This window comes from Callorhinus ursinus, unplaced genomic scaffold (assembly GCF_003265705.2).
Source record: "Callorhinus ursinus isolate GAN/ISIS: 27379988/994484 unplaced genomic scaffold, GSC_fseal_2.0 scaffold12, whole genome shotgun sequence".
Lineage (NCBI taxonomy): Eukaryota > Metazoa > Chordata > Mammalia > Carnivora > Otariidae > Callorhinus > Callorhinus ursinus.
The window spans coordinates 51720777-51739406 of record NW_027397074.1 but is presented as its reverse complement, the minus strand read 5'-3'; the positions used below and the strand labels follow the sequence as shown (position 1 = coordinate 51739406).

The 18630-nt window shown below is 38.4% G+C and overlaps 1 non-coding gene and 1 pseudogene across 1 annotated transcript; both read right to left on the bottom strand.

Moving 5' to 3' along the window:
* Positions 1–8087: 8087 nt before the first annotated feature.
* On the bottom strand, positions 8088–8194 carry LOC112825365 (U6 spliceosomal RNA). Its single transcript, XR_003208665.1, has one exon. It is a non-coding gene; the product is annotated as a U6 spliceosomal RNA (small nuclear RNA).
* Positions 8195–12515: 4321 nt separating this feature from the next.
* Positions 12516–12601, bottom strand: LOC112825350 (small nucleolar RNA U3; annotated as a pseudogene).
* Positions 12602–18630: the final 6029 nt, after the last annotated feature.

Genomic DNA, 18630 nt, shown 5'->3' with positions numbered 1-18630 from the left:
GGGAATGGACATTTTAATTATTAACTAGGCACTGTGAACTTAAGGCAACCACAAGTTGAAGAACCACAGACTTGGCCCCTGTTTTCAACAGAGACAAAAGAACTAGCCCTATAGAAGAGATTTTAAAAAAACAGCAAAGGACAAAAATAAAATTGTTTTATAATTACATCTCAGGAGTCATTTTGGGTCAATGTAATGATTCCTTTTACTCAATGCTTAATTCATTAAATCCACATAACTAAAAAGCAAAACTTGGAAGATTGATTTTTGTGGACATTTAGTTATTAACTGTAAAGTTGATTAATTAAATTCCTTTAAACAATTTAAGTGGCAATTAGCATTTCACTGTGACTGATTCTTTTGAATACTTTAAATACCCTAAATAGCAAATAAAACATACGCAAACATAGTGAGCCAACGATTCCATAACTGTTCAATACCTTAGAATCATACTGGTAGCAAAAGTGCTAATACCATGAATGAAACTTTGCTTTAATTCTTTTACATCTTTACAAGGTTCTAATTTTTATACCTTTTTAAGCTTTCTGTACCAATGATTACAACCTTTTCAGAGATTTAAATTTTTTTTCCAGATCTAAATGAAAAGCAATGCCAACTTAGAATACCAGAATCCAGGTTGTTGGCTGGTTTATTTATGTTTGTGGTGTGGCACTTGGTAGTGTGGTCCAAGGTAAAGCAAACTTACGTCTCTGCAATAGACCAGTTGCCTTTTCATATAAAACTTTCACTCACGGGGCGTTTGGGTGGCTCACTTGGTTAAGTGTCCAACTGGGCTCAGGTCATGATCTCAGGGTTGTGGTGGCGGGCATGGAGCCTGCTTAAGATTCTCTCTCTGCCCCTGTATCTGAGAGACTGCTCTCACTGTCTCTCAGAAAAAAACAAAAACCAAAATTATATCAATTTTGGTATAACAACCAAACCAACCATTATATCCTGAGATCCATGTATCCCTGTCTTTAACATAAATTTTAATTTTTGAAAACTTATCTTTCCTTTCTCACAGCTGGAAGTCCTTATGCCTATGGCCTTGACATTATGAGACATTGACGTGGTTTGTTTCAATTATGAAAATATGTGTATTCCTTATTAGTATTTTATTAAAGTTCATAATGAGTAGAGGCTTCATCTCCTAGGAGATGAGGGATTGAATCTCTACACTTTTCTTCTCAGAAGAGTTGGATCATTTATAATTTTGGAACATCCTGTTTTATAATGGTCATTGTGTATGCCATAGTTGTAATCAACTTTAATAACCTTGTGCATCATTATTATATAAGGTCATTAATTCTGATAAGTCCTTTAGCATTTAGTATGTCCCCCTCTTCTGGTCATTTCTATATTAAGAAAAAAGTCTCCCTCATTGTGTGGAAATCCTGTGTCATACTGATTCATTCATATATTTTAATTCCTCTTTGTTACACAAGAGTATATGTGCTACACATATGGAAGCACATGCTAAACAAAGAGAATAAAGTGCCCTATGTCAATACCCTCCTACTTCTTTAAATCAATAAAGATATAAATATCCTATCAGAATAATTCTCTTGTATTAGAAATACCTCTTTGCATGCTTTGTTTTCTCTTTTGAGTATGACTGTGAACGTATGGCTTTTTGCAGGCTTCCCTTGTTCCAATTTAACCATTAGTGTTATTACTCTTATTATTATTTGCTGGCTCTTTTGTCATTGAAGTGCTACCCCTGATGTTTCAAGAGGCAGCTTTGATTTCTGGTTAACAGATTACTATGGATCCAGCTCATTTTGTCTTTGTACTAAACTTAGAGGAAACTACCCTCCAGGGAACAGAATTTGTGTGCTAAGGGTGAACGTGGGGGTTGGTAATGAATTAGAGTAGTGCTCCTGTTGTTATGGCATTTATGATAATGATAGAGCTGGAAAATAAGTCTTTTAAGGACATGAATTCACACTGATTTTCCAATGTAACATATACTGAACCCAACTTCTCTTGTAGACTTGCTTTGATGCTTATAATAAATATGTAATAAATGGAGAAAATGCATTACTTTCACAGTTGGTACCAGAATTCTTCCTCAGGAGAAATCTACCTCTCTTGGGAAAAATGTTTTGGTTCTTTAGAGTAAAATGTAGGTGCTTCTCTCTTCCCAATTTCCACCATCCAGGTCTAAGAAAAAGCTGACCCTGAAGTTTCAGTGAAGCATGTGGCTATTCGAGGGCTGCTCGGAAGAAGGGGATTTGAGTACAGCAGACAAAAGAAGAGGAGGAAAGCAAGGCTTGGTGGTGTTACTGCCTCTCACAGTGATGCACAAAATCACAAACCACTAAATTCTTGGTATGCGTGTGTGGCAGTGTGTGCAGGGTATGTTCACAAAAACTGAAGTAAGGGCTGGGTGCCATCGCAGTTTGAGGAGCTGTGAGACAGAGTATGCAAGAGTGCAGAACCACAAAGACTTCAAGAGACCTGCAAATGCAAGTTCTCTATAAATTTGCCAAAAATTTGGAAGACCCCTTGAGGCTTCCATAGACTAGAATTAATGAGTTTGACACCAGTTTCATTTAGGTACTGAAAAGCAGGAAAGTCCTCCATCTTTAAAATAGAATACTATTTGCCAGATTTAACAAATAAAAACACAGAACACCCAGTTAAGTGTGAATTTCAGTTAAGTTTTAAAAAAATGTTTTTTAGTGTAAATATGTCCTGTGCAATATTGGGGGCATATTTATGCTATCAGGAAATCTAACAAGAGAGACTAAATCCACCTAGTGGAATGAAATGAAAATTGTAAACAGTTTACCAAATGTGATATATATCTCTAAAACTACACATATTACTCAGGGTAATTATATCATCTGTATCCCTTACCATTATAAACACACAAAACCCTTAGTTGTGATAAACAGAAAAGGCTCCAGCCCATTCATTTTTGTGTCTATTTCTGTTTTGGTCATCCTGATTTTGCATTGTCTCTTCATCCTTTGCTTTCCATGGGCCCCATGCCAATATGTAACCACTCATGGTTTTTCTAAACCTACTTGCCAAAATGTTCACAATATCTGTGTGTGATTGCTGAAGAGTCAAGTAGAAGGTCTATAAACTACTTCTTCAGCTCCAATGAACTCTTCTTCAATGCACAAAACATATCTTGATCTCAAACACTCAAAGACACCCATGTAAGTTTTTGTTTGTTTCACCCATGTAAGTTTTATAAAATGATGGTTATGATGTTACCCAAAAATGGTCCTTCTTACATCTCCACACCTCATCTAGCTCCTCAGAGCCTTTTTAGCCTCATCTGCCTTGCAATGATTCTTTGGGGAAGGTGGGAAGTTCCTTTCATAGAAATAAAAATGGAATTTGGTAGGAATAAAAATTGTGGGTTGAGGAAATTGCCTGCCTCATCCTGCAGGAATCCTATGGAGCACTGGGAGATACGGAGCCTTACCTGCATTTTCTCAGCATTTTTTCCCCTCTTCTCTGATTTCACACTAGCTGCAGTCACTCTTTCTGCACCCCCAGTGTCCTGCCTTCTCAAGCATTTTTATATCCTGGGACTTTTTGCATGCAGTGATGTAAAGGGAATTCTCAATTTAGTTTTGTCGTATGATGAATCAGAGACACAAAATTAAGAGTCCATGAGGGATACATATTTCAAGTGAAAGATGCATAAAAAAAGATCTTCGGCAAGAAACCAGTGGTTTATGCAAAATCCTTTCCAAATGAAACAGAGAAAAAAATTTGTAAAAGTTCTAAAAACTTTACAAAAGTGATTGTGTAGCAGTGAAATGGATTTGGGAAAAGTTAAAAAATGGCACTCTCCAAGTCCTGCAGAGAGAAGAGCTGACTAAACTCTGCCCAGCTGTGATAAAGGACTCACAGTGACCCCAAGCCTTCGCAGGGATAAGATAAGAAAGGGAGACAAGGTTTGCTTGGCTTGCCAAGAAGTGGGAAACACTCTTCAAGCCTCTTTTAATCTGTACAGAAGGGATTGGACTAAATCAGTGATCTGCAAGCTGTGCACCAAACCTACCTGGTGTTTCTGTAACAACACAGAGATGGAGGAGGCAGAGCCGAGCGTCATATTCCTAAACCAGAATAGATCTAATTTTTTTTACATATTGGAATTTGCAGAAAATTTCCATCGACATAAATTAAAGGTTTAGCCTCTGTGTGTTTCCCAGGGTTACCATAGTAAACACAAACGTAATGGCTTAAAACAACAGAACATTATTCTCTCGGTTCTAGAGGCCTGAAGCATGAAGTCAAGGGGTGGGTAGGGCTGTACTCCCTCCAGCAGCTCTTGGGGAGATTCTGTCCCTTGCCGCTTTCAGCTTCTGGTGGCTCTTGGCATTTCTTGGCTTGTGGCTTCTCAGGCCAGTCTCTGCCTCAGCCTTCACACAGCCTCCTCTTCTTTGTGCATCTTCTGCCCTTCTCTTCCCTTATAAAAACACTTGTCATAGATTTCGGGGCCACACTAGTCCAGGAGGATCCCATCCGGAGATCTTAAATTAATTTCATCTGCAATAATGGTTTTTCCAAATAAGGTCACATTCACAAGTTCTGAATGGACACGTCTTTCAGGAGGCAGCCATTCAACTCAACGTTGGTTCTTTTTATCTATATTTTTCAAATATGGAATAACACAAGTTTGTTGCAATAAATAAAACATACAAACATGTATAGAGAAAAAGCTAATTATCTGCTTCCCTCCAAAGTCACCTTTCCAGCATTTCTCTCCAACTCATTCATATTTACTGCCCCTTCTCCCAATCAATCTGATAACCTATGTTAATAACCCTGTGTTTGTAGTTCTGGGCTTTATTTCAGTCTCATGTAATTTTATACGTGCAGACACACACTTGCATATACATGTACATCTGCACTGATAGGGAGTCTGGGATTGATTATAAAAATTGTATATTATGCACACTCCTCTGTATCTTATTGTTCTCACTTAAAAAATGCCTTGAGTACAACTGGTATAGTTCTAATTTTTAGTATGTTTAATGGATGCATAGTAGCAAAATATTCCACAGTGTGGGCAAAACAGTACTTATTTAAAGCCTTCCCCTATTTATGGACATTTAGTGTATCTCCAACTTTCAGTATTTTTGTCCATCTGAGAAATTCTGTAATACATAATTTTGTATGTAGAATTTTATAAGCTGAGGATTTTATTACTACAGTTGACCCTTGAACAACACGGGCTGAAACTGCACAGGTCCACTTACATGCAGATTTTTGAGAGCATAGTCCTGTAAATGTATTTTCTCTTCCATATGATTTTAACATTTTCTTCTCTCTAGCTTACTTTATTGTAAGAAGATAGTATATGATACATATAACATACAAAATGTATGTTAATCAACTGTTATTGGTAAGGCTTCCAGTCGAAAGTAGGCTACTAGTAATATTTTGGAGGAGTCAAAGTCACATGTGAATTTTTTTTTTTTTTGAGAGAGAGAGAGAGCTGAGCGATGGTCCTGAAGCAGGGCTCCATCTCAGGACCCCAAGACCATGATCTGAGCTGAAACCAAGAGTCGGACACCTAACCGACTGAGCCACCCAGGCACCTCAATTTTAAGGTTTTAAAGGTAATTTCATCCTATTCATATTTTACTTAGGATATCCTCTGAAATTTTGTCTAACATGCTTTCAATTTCTCCTGAAATTATAAGCTTTTTTTTTCTCCTTTAGTTTGTTAATTAAGCAAATTATAATGAGATTTTGATATTGAACCACCTTTTAATTTCTGTATAAATTCTAGGTGGCCTAATAAATCTTCTTTTGATACCATGCCAGACTGAAATACCTTTACCAGATTTGTCAATTAAGGTTGTACTGACTTCAAAAGCAATTTGAGGAACTTTTCATCTTTTTCTACTCTGTAAATTGATTAACATGAGAGAAATCTGTTCTTTCGAGATTGTTTAGAACTCAGGAAAATATCTTGTCACAATGTCTCTTTTAAGTGTGATAAAATATGCATATACAACACAAAATTTATAATTTTAACCCTTTTTAAGTGTGCAATTCAGGGGCACTAAGTACACTGACAATATTGTGCAACCATCACCACTGTCCATTTCCGGAAATTTGCCATCATCCCAAACAGAAACTCTGAACCCATTAAACAGTAAGCCCACATTCCACCTTTCCTCCAGCTGCGGGTAACTTCTATTCTACTTTCTGTCTCTTTGTCTATCCTAGGTACCTCATGTAAGGGGAATCACACAACATTTATCTTTTACAGTTGGCTTACTTAACTTAGCATAATGTTTTCAAGGTTCATCCACATTGTAGCAAGTGTCAGAACTTATTCCCTTTGGTTGATCCACTGATCTATTGATGACACTTGGATTGTTTCCATCTTTTGGCTCTTTTGAAGAATGCTGCTATGAACACTGGTGTACAAGTATTTGTTTGAGTCCTTGCTTCCAGTTCTTTGGGGTATAGACCTGGGAGTGGGATTGTTGGATCATGTGGTTTATGTTTAATTAATATATAAAACACCAAGCTGCTTTCCACAGTGCCTGCCTCATTCTACATTTCCACTAGCAAGGTATAGGCTTCATAATGCCTCTTTTTTTATAGGATCACCTTTCTCACTTCTTTGGTCATAAGCGTTCTGTTCTAGTTCTGTACTTGGTTATCAATTTTGGTAATGTTGACTTTGCTGAGAAATCAATTTTTGGGGGAGATTTTCAAGTATGTCTCATTCTCTTTCCCTTTTACTGTACCACCTATCAAAGGGATTTACAACTAAATATTCTTTTTCCTAGGCTCCATGGGTTTTGATATTCATCCTTTTTTACTGTTCTCAGATAGTCTAATTTCAGTTTTCATGTGGTTTTGATCCATGAGCTAACCAGGAATGCATTCATATTTTTTAAGTAGTTACTATTTGGGCATTAAAGAGAAAAAAGAGGCTCATCATTTCATTATTTCTGATTTTTTAAAATATGGTCCAAGAGAGTAGTCTGTAAATATTATACTTTTTTTAAAGATTTATTTATTTGAAAGAGAGAATGGGGGGAGGGGCAGGCAAACAGGGTGAAAGAGAATCTTAAGCAAGATTTATTTATTTATTTGAGAGCAAGAGAGTGGGGGGGAGGGGCAAGGCAGAGAGGGTGAGAGAGAATCTTAAGCCGACTCCGCACTGAGCACGCAAAGATCTCACAACCCCGGGGTCATGACCTGAGCCAAAATCAAGAGTCAGGTGCTCAACTGACTGAGCCACCCAGGCGCCCCACAGTTTGCTTTTAAAATATTATCAAGATTTGTTTTGTGGTCAATTACATAATTCATGTTTTAAAAGATTCCACGGACATAGAAAATAATTTATATTCTATATTCAAAGGATATATGTTTCTGAATTTTTTTTGTTTTGATATGTCTATATAAGAAAATGTGTTGACATCATTGTTCAATTCCCCTATATATTATTCTAAAAATGGGTATTAAGGTCTCCCATTAGAAGTGTAGTTTTGTAATTTATCCTTGCGTATCAAATAGATACTGCTTTCTATATTTAGTTATGACGTGATCTTGGGTACTTTTGTTTGGTGTTTCAGAACCTTCATAAATTGTTCATGTAGTCACTTTATTACTACAAAATGACCCTCTGTCTAGCTTAATTCTTTTAACTCTACATACCTCTTTTTCTACTATTAACACTGTTCCTGCTATTGCCATACCTGCTTTTTTTCTCTTTCTTTTTTTCTATTTTTGCAATTTCCTAGTATCTCTTTACTCATCCCTGTATTATAATCCTTTCTCCAGGTCCTGTGACTTGGTTCTCAGGTGCTCTGCTCACCCAGAGGGGAGAAGGTTCCCACCAGCACTGTCCATCAGAATTAAACCTTCGCCTGTGGTCTTATTTTGAAACCCCAGGGTAGGCACATCTTTCTTCCTCTAACAGATGATTAACTCTGTTAGATAAGAAAGCATGTGACTGAGAATCCTGCCTCCTTTAGGCCACAGTAATTCCAGAATCTTCTCATCCTCCATCGCTTTACTCCTTGGTAATTTTCTTTTTGCTCTCTGCTCTTTAATTCCCTTACCTAAGTGAGGGGGGAGGAATGTCTTTACAGAGAGTTAGGAGACTTGTGTTTTTATGTGTCATCCTTGTGCAGGGGCCATGCTAATCTTTTCTGTATTATTCCAATTTTAGTATATGTGCTCCCGAAGTGAGCACAGGAGATTTGTGTTATAACTGCCAATAGTTGTGTGACCTTAAGCAAGTCAGTAATGTCTCTGGAATTATGTTCTCAGTTGTAAAATGTCCAAATTGACAAGATGACCTCTAGGGTCCTTTCTAGCCCCACAGTTCAGTTTCTACCATTCTAGAGAGGAAAGTCCAGAAGGGAGGGGGAGGATGTGAAGGTAGCACAGGTGAAGTACCTAATGGCAATTGCAAATTCAAAGGGCTGAGGACAAAGAATCAGGGTTTTTGTTTTTTGTTTTTTTTTGGTCTTAATTATATAACAAAATATTATATGCAAAGCTACTATATGGCATCACTAACTTTTAAAATAATGGGTGTGAATTAGGCTATATGTTTTAAAGCTAATTCTATGGTTCATTTAGATATCTGTTAATGTAAACTGAATACCTTAAAATTACATATTGGCCTCCATAATTTTCTAACTCAACCTTTAAGTGATGAACAATCGTGTATTTGATATGCACCTACGTATGAGAGAGGGAATTATTTTGTGTGTATTTGTTTCAAGTCACGGTACACTTCTTATCAACCATTGCAGCTAAAATCAGAATCAAATTCCATAGTATAATAATCCACTTCTCCAAAGTTTAATGGCGAGAGGAGGTTAAATTGTGCAGCCTAAGTTTTCACATCCACTCACAAAAATTCACCATTTCTCTTCTTTATCTGAGGAAGGAGAGTGTGGCTGAAATAATCCCTTAGATTTCTGGTAAATCTTAACACTTAATTGACTGTCCCAAAGCCTCTCTATAGTCCAACAGTGAGAATTCTAGGAAACAAGTAACATTCTAATGCTTCACTCCAAGTACACTGTTTCTTATGTGGTCTGAATATTTGTAGAATCCAAAGTCAAAGCTGAGATTTTGCTTCTCCTGAACATAAGTAAACCAGACACAGGCCTCCATTCTCAACACTGTGATCTTTAACGTATTTAAATCAATAGATTTATCGAGTGCCTGTTATGAGCATTAGTTTGCATTAACATGTGAGATAGTAAAGCAGAATAAATATAAAAACATGGAAGATCTGATATTTACTCTTCAGGAATTTACAACCTGATTCAGGAAATATTTTTAAAAATGCTCTACAAAATAACATGAAAAATAGCTACAAGACAAACTCAGACAATCAAAATGTCATTTGGTCGGCTGAATAATGGCTACCCAAAAACATCCACATCCTCATCCCTTAAATCTGTGATGCTGTTACCTTACCTGGGAACACAGACTTCACAGATGTGATTAAGAATCTTGAGACAAGAGATTTTCCTGGATTGTATGAATAGGCAGAGTAGAATCCCAAAGGTCCTTATGAGAGGGAGACAACATGGTCAGAGACAGTAGCAGGAGATGTATGAAGAAAGCAAACAGTTGAAATGATGCACAGAAAGGACCACAAGCAGGCGGCCTCTATAATCCAAAAGAGGCAAAGAAGGTCCCTCACAGCCTTCCAAGGGAATCAGCATTCTCGATACCTTGACTTTAGCCCATCAAGACAGATTATGGACTTCTGACTTCCCCAACTATAAGAGAATAAATCTGTATTGCTTCAGCCACTAAGCATGTGGTAATTCGTCACACCAGCAATAGTCATGGTATGATTGGAAGAGATGAAGGGGGAAGGTAATACCAAATTAAATAATGAAATAATGAATTCTTGATGACAATGATAACATTGTGTTAGATGGGAACATCTTCTCCTGGTCTTGATTTCTGTGAGGAAGACTTTTCTCTGTCACACCCCTTCTCTCTCCTGACCCTTTATTCACTCAGACCCTGGCAATATAGAATCATGTCTCTGGTGAATTTGGAAAAAATACCTGTGCATGCTCAGCCCCGTTCTGCTTGAAAAAAAGCTTCTTATAGGGAAGAGCATGTTCTGCTCTTCTTCCTTTTCCCATGGGAGGGCTGGTCCAGGTGGTGCTGCCAGAACAGGTAAGGTGAGTCTGCCTAATTTGGGGCATTACCTACACTCAGCAGGCCAATTTGACTGTCAGACTAAACTGCATTCTCCAACCTTCCTCTATCATTAATAAGGAGGTCTTTTGCCTGTGTCTTTATTTTTTCTAAAATTCTCAAGTTATTCAGAACCCTGGGTGGGAAAGAGAAGTGCAATTTTTTTAGGGAGGTGGAGTTGGTCTCAAATTCTCAAATGTTAATATTTATAAAGTGCATACCATGCACCAGGTACTGTAGAAAGCATTTTGCATATGATTTGTCATTTCATTCTCACAAAGACTTTATGAGACCAGTACTAACATTACCTGCATTTTATAGCTAATAAAACTAAAGCACAGAGAGGTTAAGTCACTTGCCCAAGGTCTCACAACTTGGAAATGACAAAGTTGTGATTCACGTCCAGGCCTTTCTCACCTCAAAGCCCGGGCTTCTGAACACACTGCACATTGCCCTTCCTCCTGGGGACCATGAGGTTGAAACTGAATACTAATGATAACTCCTAAAGAAAGCTCTGTCTTCTTGAATATAAATCTAGGTTTGACTCCTTTCTTTTTTTTTTTTTTTTTTTTTTTTAGATTTCATTTATTTGGCAGAGAGAGAGCACAAGCAGGAGGAGCAGCAGAGAGAGAGGGAGAAGCAGGCTCCCCGCTGAACAGGGAGCCTGATGCGGAACTCCATCCCAGGACCCTGGGATCACGACCTGAGCTGAAGACAATCGCTTAACCCAGGTGCCCCGGTTTGACTCCTTTCTAAGAAAGTTGCTAGATATAAAGCTAAAAAGAGAGAGAGATACCATAGATCACAGCACTCTTGCTCTGTATACTCCTTTAAATGCTATTAATTGGGTCACTTAGAACTTGAACACAGCTTAGATTTGATTACAAAAACAAAACCTCTTTGAAAAGATTTCACCATTTAAAATACGGCCACCCAGAGAGCCTTTAATCTTCCCTGGCACAGAACTACCCCTGGTCAATCAGAAGCTACCTAAGGGGTAATCTCAAAAACGGACGCCTATGGCTGAAAATTAAGATATCAGTTTTTTATCTCATTTGACCAGTTTTATTTCACTTTTGATTCCATTTCCTTCCCCTTCTCTTACCCTGCAGGCAGTGGATCACATATTTCTCACTTCACAGAGGATTTAATAGGTAGTCACAACTCTACAGCTGGACATCCCACAAAGCAATATTCTCCATGATAAATTTTAGCCATTTTTGACCCTCAGCTTTCCTCTGAGACCCATATCAACCATACTGATAAGACCTCATATTACCATCTCAGGAGTATAACAAGGTTAAGACGATTGCTGTCTCAGCAAGATGCTGAGCTTTTGATTCATGCTCTTCTAACAACAAGGCTGGATTACTACAATTTGTTGCTGGCATCCCTCCCAGAAGGCTCACTGCTTTGACTTGACTTTGCAGAGGATTCAGCAGTCTGGGTGTTCAACAACTAATAGACAAATGCCTCCACATACCATATCGGTACCACAAACATTAGGCTGAAATACAGAATTGGTTTGAAAAATTGTAAAGACAAGTCCTTGCTTTTAACCCTATGAAACACAGTGAACCTTTTCTTTCCAGAAACAAGGCTTTCATAAATACTCCTGGCATAGAACCAACTGTGGCTCAAGAGGTCTAAGCTACTTGGTAAGAATGTGACACTTCCCTTGACTTAAGGCTCCGATCAGAAATCTGGGGAAAATTTCTCTTTTGAAGAGCCTACTGTGCTTGCAACCAATTCCCACTTGCCAGCACACTTAGCTATATTTTATCAGAAAGAAAAGAAAGAGTAATACTTATAATACAATAATATTCTATATCTGCATTAACACCTTAGAGAAACTCAAAGCACACCATGTCCCAGTGTCTAAAGTCTCAGTGAGAAGTATTTCTTATTGACTCTTATAGTAACTGGATCAAGTCTCTTCCATCCAGCAAGACCAGAACTTATCAAAGAATGCTCCTGGAACCACCCACCTCAAGATCACCCAGAGTTTTCATTAAAAACACTGATTTCAGGGTTCTATTCCTAGAATCATAATCTCTGGGGTTAGGGCTAAGAATCAACATTTTTTAACCAAGCTTCCCTGGTGATCCTAATATACACTAAAATTTGAGGACCTGTGTATACTAGCCACTGCACCTTACAGAGCTACACTGTAATGTAACTCCTAGAGCTCTAGTGAACATTCACAAAGCGTCCTTCAGAACCCAGCATGCTGGCTCTGGTAGGTAGCCACTGTTTCTACCAACGATGTGTGAAGAAATGAGCCACTGATGAATCCACATGGGAATTTCAAAGGCCAAGGGGATACCCTTCTCTGCTCTTGTGATCTGCTCAGCATTCCTACACGTTCAGAGAAACTTCTCTAGTAACGAACTATAGAAATGATCCCTGAAAGTATAGTCTTCTGCTCAGCATTCCTGACAGAGGTAGACAAGCCATGAGTAGAGTTGTGAGACCGAACAAAACAAACAGACAAAAAATGAAAAGAGAACACCCAGTGAAATTTGAATTTCAAGTAAATAATTTTTTTTTTATTTTATGTACTTATTTGACAGAGAGAGACACAGCGAGAGAGGGAACACAAGCAGGGGGAGAGGGAGAGGAAGAAGCAGGCTTCCCGCTGAGCAGGGAGCCCGACGCAGGGCTCGATCCCAAGACCCTGAGATCATGACCTGAGCCGAAGGCAGACGTTTAATGACTGAGTCACCCAGGCGCCCCCAAGTAAATAATTTTTAATGTAAGTATGTCTTGGAAATATTTGGCCATGTTAGCCTCAGACTATATAGTCCTAAACTGACCCGAGGTCTTCTCTTGGCTGGTGTCCCCTCCCAGCCACGGAAGGATTAAAGGTCAAAAGATCTCGGCAGAGAAGCCAGAGGGTCTACCCTGTGCCTCCAGAAGAGCTGTGGGTTTTACTCTTGAGGAGCACGGTGAGCTTTTCCTCCTAGGCTCATTGCCACTGCCTAGACAGGGCCCTATCCAAGGGAGGGGCTTTTGCTTCTCTGATCCTCTGGTATCTCGTCTATTTTAAAAAAGGCAAAAATGTTCCCTCATAAGGGCTGCTGTGCTAATTAAGTGAAGTGACGTGTATAAAGCTTAACAACAGTATTTATTTCCTCACCTTTGCTCTCTTCAGAGCTGTATCACTTCACTCTCAATATTAATGCAGTCTCATCATCCCCACCAACTCACTTACACACATGCAAACACATGCACAAATAAGTGTTGCATGCGCTCACCCTTGCACTGACACATCCACATGAGCATGCACACACATACTTTTTGGAGTTCCACTTATGCTCCAGGTAGGAGCTTGGCATGTTAGCAGAGAGGTCCAGAGAGAGAGGGTTCTGAAGCCACGCATTCAAATTCCATCTCTGTCATTTATGATTTTTGTGTGACTTTGGCTAGGCCTTCAATGTCTTCATACCTGAAATTCCTCATTTGTAAAATGGGAATAATAATGCCGACTTCATAAGGTTGTTGTAAAGATTAAGTACGTTCCTACACCCAACCACTTAGAATAGTGCCCGCACACGGTGATCTTCAGTAAGTATCAGTTATTAGCTCTTGTTATTTTTATCACTATCACCATCATCATCATCATCTCCATCCAACCCAGATGTGTTCTTCACACTCAGGAACCTCACAGGACCAAGAATGACTTCCTCAAGTAATCCCTCTCACTTAGGACTGGAGTGACCTCCAAATGCCCATATTTTATTCTCACTAGGACCTAGAAAAAGAGTTGGATCATACCTGACTAAACTGATTTCCGTCCTCTCACAATTTCCAAAACATATTTGTTATTGAGATGCTCTTTAATTGACCTAAATAACAACAAATACAGGAATAGCTCAGAGTTCTCATGATTCTGCATTTATTTTGGCAACTAGTTGTTTGGTTGAAAAAGGTTGTCCTTAGAAATTGTCAAAACATTGGGGCGCCTGGGTGGCTCAGTTGTTAAGCGTCTGCCTTCGGCTCAGGTCATGATCCCAGGTTCCTGGGATGGAGCCCCGCATCGGGCTCCGCATCGGGCTCTGCATCGGGCTCCCTGCTTGACGGAGAGCCTGCCTCTCCCTCTCCCACTCCCCCTGCTTGTGTTCCCTCTCTCGCCGTCTCTCTCTCTCTCTCTGTCAAACAAATAAATCTTTAAAAAAAATTGTCAAAACATCAAAATATGTAAGCCATTATATTTTAAATGTTTCATATAAACATACAGGATCAAAACGTGTCCATTCTTGGGAAAAATGTGATTCCTGTTGTCACTACTAATTTAAATTTTTGTAAAGAATATGCCTGGTTCTTCCTCATTGACTATCACTCACCTAATGCCTTTTCCCCAGCAGATAACTTAACACGCACATACATGGAATACTAACATGAAAGATATTTATATACTGATCCATCTATTTCATAAACATTCACTGACTGCCTCCATGTGCAAAGTGCTGTAGATATAGTGGTGAACAAAGCATACAAATAATCCTGTTCTCATGGAGCCTACATTCTACATGGAGAATGGGCACCAACAAAAGGGAAATACATAGGATATCATTTGGTGATAAATTCTGTGATGCGAAATAAAGCAAGGATTTGGCTCAGGAAGGGTAATGAATGCCATACTTTGCTTAGAGTTGTCTGGGAAGACGCCACTGATATTTGCACAGACACCCAGGAGAGGTGATGAAATGAGTCCTGCAGATACCTCGGCAGCAATGCAAAGACTTTGAGACAGGACAGTGCCTGACATACTTGGTTAAGAGAAAAGAGATCTGTGTGGCTGGAGTAGTAAATGGGGTCAGAGAGGAGCTGGTGCATAAAGGGCATGGTGAGCAATCATATGGACTTTTGCATTTCCCAGGCCAAAATGAAACAATATTGGAGGGTTTTGAGCAAAGGAGTAACAAGACTGGCTTATCTTTGAGAAGGTTCCTACCCCTTGCTGTGCCGGGAATGACAGTTGTGGGGAAAGTATAATAAAAGGAGACCTATTTGGTGTCATTGCAGCAATCCAGGTGAGAGATGATAGTGGCTGGACTAGGATGATAGCAATGAGTGGGTGAAGAGTGGATTGATTCTGGATATATTTTGAAGGTACAAAATAACATGGTTTATGCCATCTAAAATCTAAGCACACAATTAAGAGTCATAACCCCAAACAAATGGAAGTGTAGGAGAACATTCCTTAAAATATTAAATTTTGAATCAGCAATGATGTCCCAAGGTATGAAGTTGAGAAGCTACCCTGGGAGTAATGTGAAGAGAGATCAGAAAGATAGGAAAGAATATGGGGAAACAGCCATCGTGCATTTCTGAGGAGTTAGATGAAGGATGTCGATAAGGAAGATTGTTAAATTTGTTGTCAAATACATTACTCACTTTTACTTTTCTCAAATGAAGCTTGAACAATAGCAGTATGGCTTTAAGTACCTTGTGAGAAAAAAATACTCGTGGATACATACTATCTCAAGCTGTATTTACACAAGTAAAATGGTGTCTTTTCCCTCAGTAAAGGTCAAGTGCTTTCTAGAATGGAGAACCCCATTCTGGGTGAATATTGTAAGTCAGCAGACCAAGTATGCTTCCTGACCAACATCGGGGGACAACCACCATTCTGCTTCGTGCTTTCTGCATCCTCTTGACTATAAGAAATCTGAATTATCTATGAATTGAGCTTTATCTGCTAACACTCTGATTCAAATATAATATCTTTCCCAAGAATCAAAGAAGAACAAACATGGACAGGAAATGGATCTACAAGTAAAAGGAAAATGGGCCAGAAGAACCCAAAGAGGCCCTGAGAACACAGATGAGTAGACAGCAAAGATTAGATTCAGAGACTTTAAGTTTCCTCAAAAGCGACTCTCTAGGTCAAACATCATAAAAAGTTCAGAGAAAAATAAAAACACTTAAAGGCTTGGAAACTGAATTTTTAAGTACTGTAAGAATTCTAGAAAATGCAACCTGAAGAAAAGGTAACAAATACTGGACATAAATTGGCTTTTTAAATAAGCATATCAAAATTAGGATTTACTACTAAACCCTGTCCACTGAGAATGTATCAGACGAAAGTTGCAACCCAATTAAAGTTGACATTTCCTTGCCTGAGTTAAACTCTCTGTGTCCCAGAGTGATAATTCCAAAAGTCTCTGCCAGCAATATCAGTAATTATGGACAAATTCATTTAATCATTATGAATTATTATTCATAAATAATAGAAATTTAATGGTGGCTAGCCAATTGCTTTCTGAAGCAGAATTGCTCTCTAAACTAGTCTGATGTGGGGTTTTTTTTTTCTTTCTTTTTGGGGGGGAAGGGAATTCACTGACAGCCAATCAAAACTCATATGAAAAAATTAAATTCAAAAGTGGAAAAAGTTTTTGCCTAAAGCAGGTATTAAAAGCAATCAGTTCAGGGGTTCCTGGGTGGCTCAGTCGGTTAAGCGTCTGCCTTTGGCTCAGGTCATGATCCCAGGGTCCTCAGATCGAGCCCTGAGTCTGGCTCCCTGCTCGGTGGGGAGTCTGCTTCTCCCTCTGCCTGCCGTTCCCCCTGCTTGTGCTCTCTCGTTCTCTCTCTCTCTCTGTGTCAAATAAATAAATATCTTAAAAAAAAAAGCAATCAGTTCAAATCATTAAAAAAACCAGCAACACTGATTTGTCTTGAATGTTTATTTATATTAACATGAATAAAAAGTTGTCCTATAGGGAAGGCCACACCTGCCAGGGGACCTACCTATGGAAACAGATTATTTCTCTATAAAAATTCACTTGTGAGAAAGACTGAAATATCTCTTGAAAATGTGTGCAGTTAATCATATTTTGCTATCTTCTGCTAAGTATATTCCTATCATGGTGCCTGGGACTGGGAAATGCTATAGTACATGCTTAATTTATAACACTATTAGTATGTTCATATGCACTTATAAATATTCATTCCATTAATATGTTTCTATTCTTTGTACCACTAACATATTTATAAGCAAAGGTGTTATGAATTCACTTGATGATGTATACAACAGGGTCACTTAACACAATTTCAGTTACAAAGCAAAAACCTGAGAGTACGTAAAGTCATTGTAATAATAATAATCACAATTATTGAGCCCCTAGATGTGTCACGCATTTTACATATATTATTCTTAATCTCACAACAACCTTGCTGATACGCATCATTATCCTCATTTTTTATATATGAAATCCTATTCACATAAATTTAATTTCTTGAAGGAAACAGAGCCAGGAAGTGATAATGTTGATATTTGAAACCATATAAATCTGAATTCAAAACTGCTGGGCCTTCTACTATACCACATCATGTTTTTAGTAGCATTTATTCAGTTAACTTGTTTAAATTTGCATTTAAATCATTCTTGTTTCATTGATGACATTTCAGAATACTGAAGACGGAAAAATTAGTTTTGTTAAAATTGCTATTTTGATTTATTCTTGCAAAAATCAATGTGTATGAGCAACATTTTAAAATGATACTTGGGACTTTTACTTTTTTAGTGTTCTATAAATACCGTTTTTAGAAGCTGAAAAGATTTTAATATATGGGCTCTATCAATGGTGAATTCTGTTCTACAGAATAAATGAACTCATTTTGCAGTGAGACCTGGAAAACTGAAAATTAAGAACATCAGCTCCAGCAAAAAACCATGGTTTGGTAGGCTTTCAGAGAAGACTGCTCAGGTAGCCAAAGCAGGAAGATCGCTTACATGAGACAGACCCTGGAGGACAACGGTCACTCAAAACTCTGACCTCCTAGTGTCACATAAGGACATTCCTAGAGTCATTGTAAGTCCATGAAAATACCAGAATGAACCTAAAATTAATAAAAACAAAAAAAATGTTTATTCCCTGTTTTAGAGGGGAAAACATTTTTCAAACAAAAATATTTCTGAGGATTAGAATGTAAATTTCCCTCCCTCTGAAAACAAATAAAGCAAACGATAAAATTCAGAGAGACTTAGGACACCTGGGTGGCTCAGTCGGTTAAGTGTCTGCCTTCAGCTCAGGTCCTGATCCCAGGGTCCTGGGATGGAGTCCCACATCTGGCTCCTTGCTTAGTGGGGAGTCTGCTTCTCCCTCTCCCTCTGCTGCTCCCCAGTCGTGCTCTCTCTCTCACTCTCTGACAAATAAAAATCTTTAAAAACAAATTCAAAGAGGCTAGTTACTTCTAAATTACTTAGATTAAATCAAGCCATATAGACTCCATACTGAGGATAATTTGTGGCCCAAACCCGAGGGTTATCTATCAGACTACCATTGTATTGATTCAGTCCCTTTTCTGTAATGAATGGAGTAAGAAATTCCGTGAGTGAGCTAAACTGTTGAGGAATCAAAAGACTCTCCACACATGTTAACTACCATTTTGCTAAGGCGCTCACTCATATCCTCTCCAATTGCTCAGGGACTCGTGACCTGGCCA